Here is an 11,361-nt window from a genome sequence, read left to right as displayed (position 1 = left end):
GCCGTCGTTCCTGCACACGGCCATATCGTTGAAGTGCTCCTAAATTCTTTGCACGACTGGTTGTTCCATATGTATTATCTCCCTAATTTCCTCATTTGTTCTCCGCTCTGTTCTGGATATCCTGGCTGCCCTCCTTATTATATCCATCTCTGCTGTCTGTACTCTGTTTCTCTGCCGCTGCACCAGGGTCCATTCTTCTGCACCCTGTTGTAGTCGTCTATTATTTGCAGAATCCTCTTCTTTGTTTTGACATTGCCCGGCTCCATAGACCTCCATTTAGCGTTTCAATTGGTCCTCTTGCCTGGTGAATCCAGCGTTCCACATGTGCTTCACAGCTTTCAGAGGAATAGATAATCGATCCTAAGTATTTAAACTTCTTTAGAACTTTAATAAACCATCGTGGCAGTATTATATCCCTTTCATCGTCTCCCAACACCGCATATTCCGCGACAGGGTTTCGCAAGAACTACGTCTCCTTCCAAAGATTCCAGTTTAAGTTCGTCGAACATTTGTTACATCTTCGTATAGGATATGCCAACCTGTGACGATGCCGCCAGCGCCTCTGATTTCTTTCATGTCGTAAGCACTCCAAGTACTGAAACAATAGAACTGTTCGCACTAGCGTGTTGTATGGATTTTCCCAGATCCTTTCCAAAAAATCTAAATCTTTTAAATATGAATGCGTGGTCTCTGTTCTTTCGAGCATGAGCCAATAGAACAGACATCTGGTATTCACGTAGTTGATTCGCCTCGATGGGCAACTAACCCGCAACTTTCAGTGCGGATGCACAGTATCGATCGACCTCCTGCAGGAGCCTAAAATTAACGAGCATGGAGGACATAAATGAGGGCAGCAGGTAGGTGGCGGTAGGTGGGAGTGTGGGTAGGCTGGGCAGCGTGCCAAGACATTCCATCCATGGGTGATAACCACTGCCTCCGAGTGGCGTAGTGGTTCACGCAAGTGCTTCGTAAGCTGGAGATCCCAGGTTCGAAACGCGGCGCAGCACTCATTTTCACTCGTCGACACTGTTTCAGCATACCTTCCCACTGCAGCTGACATCAATAGTTCCGTACCTTTCCTTTCTCCCCACTCCACTTTCTGTTTATATAAAAGCTAAATTTGTCATTCGCTCTACCTAATACTCATTTTACTTGATCACTCCGTTTCGTATTGCTTCCTAGTATTGCCCTTAAATACTTGAACGATGTGGCATGCTGAGGAAGTTGATCACTAATCTTGTAATGTCTCTCACATTCATCGACATTTAAAGAGAGTTGCAATTCATTACACCAACTGTAAATTTTGTCCGCATGTTTCTTTGATCATTTATGATTTGTCCAATGACGATACTTCCCTATACACAATAGCATCGTCAGATCCTTTATCATTTAGCTACAATATAGCAGGTCATCAACTGGAAGCAGTTAATTCCATAAATTATCTGGGAGTACGCATTAGGAGTGATTTAAAATGGAATGATCATATAAAGTTGATCGTCGGTAAAGCAGATGCCAGACTGAGATTCATTGGAAGAATCCTAAGGAAATGCAATCCGAAAACAAAGGAAGTAGGTTACAGTACACTTGTTCGCCCACTGCTTTAATATTGCTCAGCAATGTGGGATCCGTAAAAGACAGGGTTGATAGAAGAGACAGAGATCCAACGGAAAGCAGCGCGCTTCGTTACAGGATCATTTAGCAATCGCGAAAGCGTTACGGAGATGAGAGACAAACTCCAGTGGAAGACCTTGCAGGAGAGACGCTCAGTAGCTCGGTACGGGCTTTTGTTGAAGTTTCGAGAACATACCTTTACCGAGGAGTCAAGCAGTATATTGCTCCCTCCTACGTATATCTCGCGAAGAGACCATGAGGATAAAATCAGAGAGATTAGAGCCCACACAGAGGCATACCGACAATCTTTCTTTCCACGAACAATACGAGACTGGAATAGAAGGGAGAACCGATAGAGGTACTCTAGGTACCCTCCTCCACACACCGTCAGGTGGCTTGCGGAGTATGCCTGTAGATGTAGAAAAATGTTATGGTGTTGCTGATCGAACCTGATCGGAAACGACGCCGCAGTTTCCCCCCCAGTCTCCGATACGGTGGCATTTATAATTTGCTCCTGCGCAAGATGTCAAACCTGCTACCTTCAGGTGGAGCGCGTTGGCGATCTCGGCAAGAGGCGCGGTTTTCACGGTCGGTAGCTCGACTTCCCTTATAGCTGACGTAAAGAGGCGGGAGACCAGCCGTTACAGTCGATGGCTAGAGCCGCCGTACGGCTATCGGAAAGTCAGTGGAGAGACGCACTGCCGAGGCGGACACGAAGCCGTGATTTACGGAAGGGTCGCTGCACGCTGGCCAGCCTATATGGCAACTTGTGTAGTCAGACCAGCCGTGATGCACGGCGTGTCGTTTCGGAATTCATGCCAGCGACGTGACATAAACTACAGCCTCCAAAAAGGGCGCAAGTAATTTTAGAAGGAAAAACTTCAATGAGTTATGTACCTCTTAACCTCAGGTCAATGACGCCTTTCAAGGCCGTATTTGCGTTACGTGTGGCACTTTGTGACGTTAACAACGTGCTGATTCTACAGATGAAACAAACAAATGGTTCAAATGGCTCTGAGCACTATGGGACTCAACTGCTGTGGTCATAAGTCCCCTAGAACTTAGAACTACTTAAACCTAACTAACCTAAGGACATCACACACATCCATGCCCGAGGCAGGATTCGAACCTGCGACCGTAGCGGTCGTGCGGTTCCAGACTGTAGCGCCTTTAACCACTCGGCCAGTCCGGCCGGCTACATGAAACAGAAAAGTGAATGGTTTTGTACGGTAGAAGCTTGAAAATTCATATGGATTTGAGGGTGTAAAAGGACTACGACGCTGAATGCATTCTAACGCGACTAAATAATTTTCTGAATTTTGGAAGTAGATCTGCATGACAGATATGAACACAACACAGAATACTGTATTTTTTTAGATTGTTCCTTGAGTGAGATGATGATACAGTATGGGGAACCAAACGCCTCCTAATAGTCTTACATCCATGTGTTAGACACACAGCATCTTCAGGATGTCGACAGACAGATTGCTATATTATATTCAGCCACTACAGTCTCAGGGCTGTGATGAATGCAACTATTGAGGGACATACAGGGTGTCCACAATGAAAATTCCAGTCTAAAAGTGCTGTAGAAAGAGAGCTACTGCCCAGAATGACGATAAATTTGAACAGCATATTACTGACTTAGATGAAAACGCCATGGAACAAAAAAAATTAACAAACATTTGGCCAATATATGGTGCTGTAAGTATCAAATATGCGCACTACCAAACCCGCGGCACACGGCTGTTTCTCAGTTTGCATCCGAGAGCCCAACACGGCTGTCTCCGTGAGGGACGCGCGTTGCTCGGAAAGCTCTTTTACAAATCGGTAACTGTGCGCCAGTAGCCCTGCAGAAGTTCCGGACACACCTGAGCATGTAAAATAGCGTTGGTCCGTTGTCTGCAGCCTGGAGAAAATTATAACTAAATTCGAAATGACGGGTTGTTGGCAAGTGAAGTGAGGCAGAGGGAAGAAAGCAGTTGATCCGACTACTGTGGAAGATGTGGCCACAGCTTGGCAAGAGGGGTCGCATTTCAGATGTTCAAGTGTGTGCGAATTCCTAAGGGACCAAACTGCTCTGGTCATCGGTCCGTAGACGTACACACTACTTAAACTTACTTATGCTAAGAACAACACACACACACACACATGCCCGAGGGAGGACTCGAAAGTCCGGCGGCAGGGGCCGCGCAGTCCGTGACTTGGGGTCGCATTTCCGAAATTCCTTTGTAGCAGCCGCTTCACTGGATGTTCAATGTAAGCAGGAGCGCCATCTTGCATAAAAATCATCCTCCCCTCACGTCCACGCTCATCAAGCGTTGGAATGACGTTGATGCGCAAAAGACTCTCATAGCGTTTACCGGTGACGGTGCAGGTAACAGGATCCGTGGTATGCTAAACGATGGTGTCCATCCGCATCACACTCTCACCATTGTACGATGAAGTACACTACTGACCATTAAAATTGCTACACCACGAATATGACGTGCTACAGACGCAAAATATAACCGACAGGAAGAAGATGCTGTGATATGCAAATGATTAGCTTTTCAGAGCGTTCACACAAGGTTGGCGCCGGTGGCGACACCTACAACGTACTGACATGAGGATAGTTTCCAACTGATTTCTCATACACAAACAGCAAGTGACCGGCGTTGCCTGGTGAAACATTGTTGTGATGCCTCGTGTAAGGAGGAGAAATGCGTACCATCACGCTTCCGACTTTGATAAAGGTCGGATTGTAGCCTATCGCGATTGCGGTTTATCCTATCGCAGCTCGCGTTGGTCGAGATCCAATGACTGCTAGCAGAATATGGAATCGGTGGGTTCAGGAGGGCAATACGGAACGCCGTGCTGGATCCCAACGGCCTCGTATCACTAGTAGTCGAGATGACAGGCATCTTACCCGCATGGCTGTAACGGATCGTGCAACCACGTCTCGATCCCTGAGTCAACAAATGGGAACGTTTGCAAGACAACAACCATCTGCACGAACAGTTCGACGACGTTTGCAGTAGCATGGACCATCAGCTCGGAGACCATGGCTGCGGTTACCCTTGACGCTGCATCACAGACAGGAGCGCCTGCGATGGTGTACTCAACGACGAACCTCGGTGCACGAATGGCAAACGTCATTTTTTCGGATGAATCCAAGTTCTGTTTACAGCATCATGATGGTCGCATCCGCGTTTGGCGACATCACGGTGAAAGCACATTGGAAGCGTGTATTCGTCATCCCCATATTGCCGTATCACCCGGCGTGATGGTATGGGGTGCCGTTGCTTACACGTCTGGGTCACCTCTTGCTCGCATTGATGGCACTTTGAACAGTGGACGTTACATTTCAGGTATGTTACGACCCGTGCCTCTACCCTTCATTCGATCCCTGCGAAACACTACATTTCAGCAGGATAATGCACGACTGCATGTTGCAGGTCCTGTACGGGCCTTTCTCGATACAGAAAATGTTCGACTGCTGCCCTGGACGGTACATTCTCCAGATCTCTCACCATCTGATAACGTCTGGTCAATGGTGGCCGAGCAACTGTCTCGTCACAGTACGCCAGTCACTACTCTTGATGAACTGTGGTATCGTGTTGAAGCTGCATGAACAGCTGTACCTGTACACGCCATCCAAGCTCTGTTTGACTCAATGCCCAGGCGTATCAAGGCTGTTATTATGGCCAGAGGTGCTTGATCTGAGTACTGATTTCTCAGGATCTACGCAGCCAAATTGCGTGAAAATGTAATCACATGTCAGCTCTAGTATAATATATTTGCCCAATGAATACCCGTTTATCATCTGCATTTCTTCTTGGTGTGGCAATTTTAATGGCTCGTAGTGTAGTACCGGTAGATGTGCGTGCGTGTCTTTTGTTGCCCACATTCTGTAGTTCAGCGAATTGAGATGTCCTTAGATAATTATAGAGATTCAGATCAGTTCCCTATCTGAGAATTACGCTAGAACAACAGAAGTCACGAAGACGCAGAGAAGTTTCTACATCTGCATCTTCATTCCAGAGAACTGTCGCATACCGATATTTACAGGGTGAAAATAATAATGGGCAAAATAAGAATTTCCTGTTATGCTTCAGACACTAGCCACCGATGGCGATTCATTCGTCAACCGGAATCTGACGGTAGGCATGAGCTCGTGTGTCACGGGCAGACCAAAGATTCGGACGCCGTATTCCAGTCACGTACTCTGACGTTAATACAGAGGTCAACTGCTTCACTGCAGAATGGCAGTCCAGGCGGCGTACACAGACGCATTGCCACGACTGTTGAAGCGTAACACTGCTCAAGTTCTAGCACTCGTACTATCTGCGAAGAGAAATATATCACACAGTCTGCTATTTCACCAGCAGACTGGTTTCATTTTCGCCTAACGGTTGGAAATCCTAAGTTAACTTTTAATGTTGTGATCATTCAATACACATTTCATAACAAAAGCAGGAGCCAGCATTTTACTGCGACCTTTTTATTTTCCTGTCTCACATGAGCAAAAGAATGTCGCGTGACGATCGCATCTCTCATCTCCGAGCAAACTCGTGGCCGGCCGGTGTGGCCGAGCGGCTCTAGGCGCTTCAGTCTGGAACCGCGCGACCGCTACTGTCGCAGCTTCGAATCCTGCCTCGGGCATGGAGGTGTGTGATGTCCTTAGGTCAGTTAGGTATAAGTAGTTCTAAGTTCTAGGGGACTGATGACCTCAGATGTTAAGTCCCATAGTGCTCAGAACCATTTGACCCATATGAGCAAACCTGTAACCAGAAGACGTGATATGTCGTCAGTGAAAAGAAAACACTACTTCTAGGCAGCCTACCATACATTACAACAACACAACAAACGTCACTGTGAGGAAGAAAGGCATCCATGCTGTTCCTAGAGGTTTTTCAATGTCTTCTTCTCACTTTCCATCGGATCAGTGTTTCAGTCTCTGTATATTTAAAAAATAATTGAAAAATATTAGTACCTGTTAGTTGCTATAGCTTTTCGGAATAGCGTTCTAGGTGATGCAGGTCTGCCATTTTATTCAAGGTAATATATTACGGTGTTTACTATATCTTTCACATAATCTACTAGCTGTAAGCTCGTGCTCCGAAATGGAACTTGAACAAGAGCTCAGGAGTATCGTCGAAAGGGATACACTGACCACCTGACCCTCCATATCCGCATCGATTGGCGCTATAGGTTGAGGATGATGAAGATGATGTTTGGTGTGTGGGGCGCTTAACTGCGCGGTCATCAGCGCCCGTACAAAGTCCCAATATTTACACAGTCCAATTTAGCCACTTTCAGGAATGATGATGATCATGAAATGATGAGGAACACTCAAACACCCAGTCCCCGGGCAGAGAAAATCCCCAACCCGGCCGGGAATCGAACACGGGACCACGAGCAGCGGACTGTTGCCTGAGGATGACATGGCAGCCAGTCGGCACTGTTGCCCCCACCCCCCCCCCCAAAAAAAAATCAGAATCACCCCATGCCTGAACTGTGTATTTTCTTCCTTAGAAAGTCTAGCTAATTTACAATGTGTCTATTAATTTCCCAATTGGACAAGAAAGGAGACAAACCGTCAAACGCATCAAGCTTGGTAAAATGGTGATGAACCATGTGTCAAATTTTAATCATTTTCCTGGCCTGCAACTGGCATATTGTTAATTCGTGTTCCGATATTTCGGCTCTTAACCTTCCGGCCATTTCCAGGGACGGTCGCTTATAATATTTCAAAATCACACGGTACTAAAACATTTTACACCAGAGACCCTGCACATCGGTGCTACTCGAGAGAAGAAAGCCACGTGCTCGGAGGAGGTTTCACCCCCTTCCTACTCTCACCAAACACACGAATCCAGCAGAGTCAGCACATTCAACACATACTGTAACGTGCGTGCGCTGATATCGATATCTTTGCTTGTGGAACGTCTCTGAGTTTCGTTACCTAGCTACGGCTTCTCTGACGTCACGGTAGGTGATGGTCTTGCGACAACTCGGGCGCTTTCTAAAGTGCACAGGCAGCTCACGCTTGTGGTCAGTCTGCTGACGGTTGATTGTCTGGGAAGGGTGATTGTCCGGGAAGTGTAACTCTGGCCATTGACCTTAGATCGCTAACAGTGCAGGTCCGCTGGCCGCGTTTGGAGGGCGGATGTTTACTTTAAGGAACGTGCCTACGCCTGCTGGAGAGTCGCCACTTCCCTCTGCCTCTCCCGTAGCAGGCCATACTCGGGTGTTCGACGAGGCCTGTTTCCTACTGCCCTCGTTGTTGGACGAGGCCTGTCGCAGGAACAACGGTGAGCACAATTTTTTGTGTGGGGTAAAGTGCCCACCGGTGTTCATGAAAACCACTGTGCTTGGCTACTGAATTTAGTTTTACGTTCTTGCCGTGAGATGATTTGGATTATATGATTGGCCGTTGTTTTGGCTGAAGCCCTTAATGTGGATCATGATCCCCGTAATAAGGAAGCGCCCAACATAAACATTTAGTTGTTTGTAAGAGCGCTTCCATTTTACCTTGTTCTGTTCATGAAATATATGGTTTTAGGTGCACTGCTGGTGCGTGTGTTTTGCAGATTTAGATATCTTCAAATTTTGCCATTGTCTGTTAATCTTGATCTTCACTTACGTAACTGGTGGGTGTACTTTTTTAGTTTAGGTAACCTTATAATTTTTGTCAGTTAACTTTGATTTAAAATGAAAAATTCTCCGGGTTTAGGTATCTTTAACATTTTTAATTGTCAGTTAAATTTAAAAAGACCATGTGGGTGCTGTAGTTTACTTAATTACATCAAATCTACACTGTTAACCAAAAGTATTTCTGGGTCAAACAGACTCAATTGTCTGCCCATCCGCTGTGATGGTTCGGACCCCCTATGCTATTTGCCATTTGTATTTTATGAAAATTTAATGTGTATATTTTAGAATCTGTACTGACTCGGGACGTGGGCCTAGACCAAGTCGGTTACCATGTGTTGGTTAATCCATGTGTTTCAGTCCCTTTATTGGCTTTGGATTTGTCTTTGGTTGATCTTAAGAATAATTGCCCATAGTTGTTGATTTGCTGACGCTCACTTTCTTACCTTAAAGCCTGCTTAAGCGTATTTGTTGTCTTGCATATTCCGTTGGCCTGAAAATTTTGTTTAGTGGTTAAATGTGTGCACATTGTGGTTTTTGTATTGTACATTCATACATAATATAACATTAATGACAATTCATAAATATATTTAAAATATTTAAAAGGACATTAAAGACTTATAAATGACGATAATAGCGACTAGACTAGAATGAAACTACTATCTGTGTGCATTAGATAGAACTATTACGAGCACGTCGTGCACATACAGCGAAAGAGTGCAATGTAGGCGTACAAACAGCCCAGCAAAGATACATAGAGCAGGCCGCGAACGGTTGCCAACTCACGCTCTGCGAAGGAAGAAGAGTCTTTTCAGTTAGGTAGCTGAACCTAGTCCTCAGGATCTTCCAGTCGTCCAAGCCCTGTGTCTGTGCTAGCTTTAGTACGGGGATAATCACTCGTCGTTAAACCAGCATAGTGCGTCAAGGCCACAACCCATTTAGGAGTAGAGTGACCTACATTTTATTATGGTTTCAAGGGAGATGAATAACAACTGACCATGGTTTCAAGGGAGGTTTAAAGGAGATTTACTTGCAATAAATTTCAACTGACCAACTACATCGCATTTTCTTCGAATGAGTGATACAAAGACGAGCAATTTAATTTCTACATCTGAGGCGCTATATGCATGTTTTGTTGCATTATGCAGAATTCGATTTGAACATTTGGTTTCACCAAATGCCTGTTGTCTTCTTGAAGCAGTTTAAACACAGAATTACGTTTCCCACAATTTACATTTTCAATATTTGCACACTATGTAGTGAGTTTATTTATATCTATATTATGAAAATGTAGTGAAGACTCGATCGGACTATGAACAGCATTATCTGTCCGATCAGACTGTTCAATGAAGTACTAAAATACCTCACAAATAGATGGATCTACTTTGTGTTTTCGTCGTTGGACGCATCAGATGCAATAGAGAAAAAGTTTCTTGATTTAGTTTGATATTTCAAGACATCTGAGCACTTTTTGGAGCCAAAACCTTTTTCACGCTTGTTTCTGGCTTAGTTCGACCACATACCATCACGTAGCGAAATTACAACCATAGAAAACATCGTTCGACAATTTATTTGCACAGTCCATAATTGTGTAGATGATATAACGTCTGACAGTATGAAACACTATTGCTAACTGACCCGCAATGCTGTTTTTCTTCCTTCCTTTTCTGACCGATGTTGAAGTCACGCTTATGCGAGTCATTTGGATACTAAATTATATAACAAGTGTGTTTAAACATGAATTTCATAATCTGCTTTCGCGAGTCCTTGACACTTCCGTCCCTAATTTATACCACAGCTGCTGATAGGTACAAGCCGGGCGCATTCGTTGGCTCCCAGTACTGACCCAGAAACAAGCAAACATTACCCCTCTGACGACTCCTCTAGACGAGTAGGCTAATTCATTGTTTCTCCGCTCCCGCATTGCTTCTATCCAAAAATTTTCAAATGTGTGTGAATTCCTATGGGACCAAACTGCTGAGGTCATCGCTCCCTAGACTTACACACTGCTTAAACTAACTGAAACTAACCTATGCTAAGAACAACACACACACCCATACCCGAGGGAGGACTCGAACCTCCGGCGGGAGCGGCCGCCTCTGTCCAAACCGTCTTCTTTCCGTAGATGTACGAACAGAAGACTATTCTATATGTCGGCAATAGTATCGATTATTATACTAAAATGTTTCTAGTTTTGTTGGACAGGTATTTTTGAACTATTGATAGTACATCGCCGAATTATTGTGTATAACACAGTGATCCCTGACGAAATATACGGGAGAAAAATGCAGTCAATAAGACAGACTGGAGGATTAAAGAAAAATTGATATAATAAGAGAGAGTTTCCGTTCCTTCCAAGCTAATTATGTAAGTGTAGACCAGATGTGGCTCAAATTCGAAGATACAGTACCGACAGCAATAGATAGATTCATACCGCATAAGTTAATAAGAGACGGGACTGATCCACCATGGTACACAAAACACGTCAGAACACTGCTGCAGAAACAACGAAAAAAGCGAGCCAAATTCAGAAGAACGCAAAATCCCCAAGACTAGCTAAGTTCACGGAAGCTCGAAATTAAGTGCGGACGTGAATGCGAGATGCTTTTAGTAGTTTCCACAATGAAATATTGTCTCAAAATAAGGTAGAAACCCCAAAGAGATTTTGGTCGTATGTAAAGTACACCAGTGCCAAAAAATAGTCAATACCATCACTGCGCGATAGCGATGGAAATGTTACCGATGATGGCGCCACTAAAGCGGAGTTACTAAATACAGTTTTCCGTAATTCCTTCACGAAAGAAGACGAAGTAAATATTCCAAAATTCTAAACCAGAACAGCTGTTAGATTGAGTGACATAAAAGTAGATATCTTAGGTGTTGCGAAACAATCGAAATCACTTAAGAAAGGCAAGTCCTCCGGTCCAGATGGTATACCAATCAGGTTCCTCTCAGAGTATGCAGACACAATAGCGCCATTCTTAGAAATCATATACAACCGCTCATTTGGTGAAAGGTCTGTTGCTAAAGACTGGAAAGTAGCACAGGTCACACCAATATTGAAGAAAGGAAATAGGAGTAACCCATTGAATTACAGACAGATATCACTGACTC

This window comes from Schistocerca piceifrons, chromosome 2 (genome assembly GCF_021461385.2).
Source record: "Schistocerca piceifrons isolate TAMUIC-IGC-003096 chromosome 2, iqSchPice1.1, whole genome shotgun sequence".
In the NCBI taxonomy this organism is placed as follows: Eukaryota; Metazoa; Arthropoda; class Insecta; order Orthoptera; family Acrididae; genus Schistocerca; species Schistocerca piceifrons.
The sequence above is the reverse complement of the archived record's forward strand: the minus strand, read 5'-3'. Positions refer to the sequence as shown.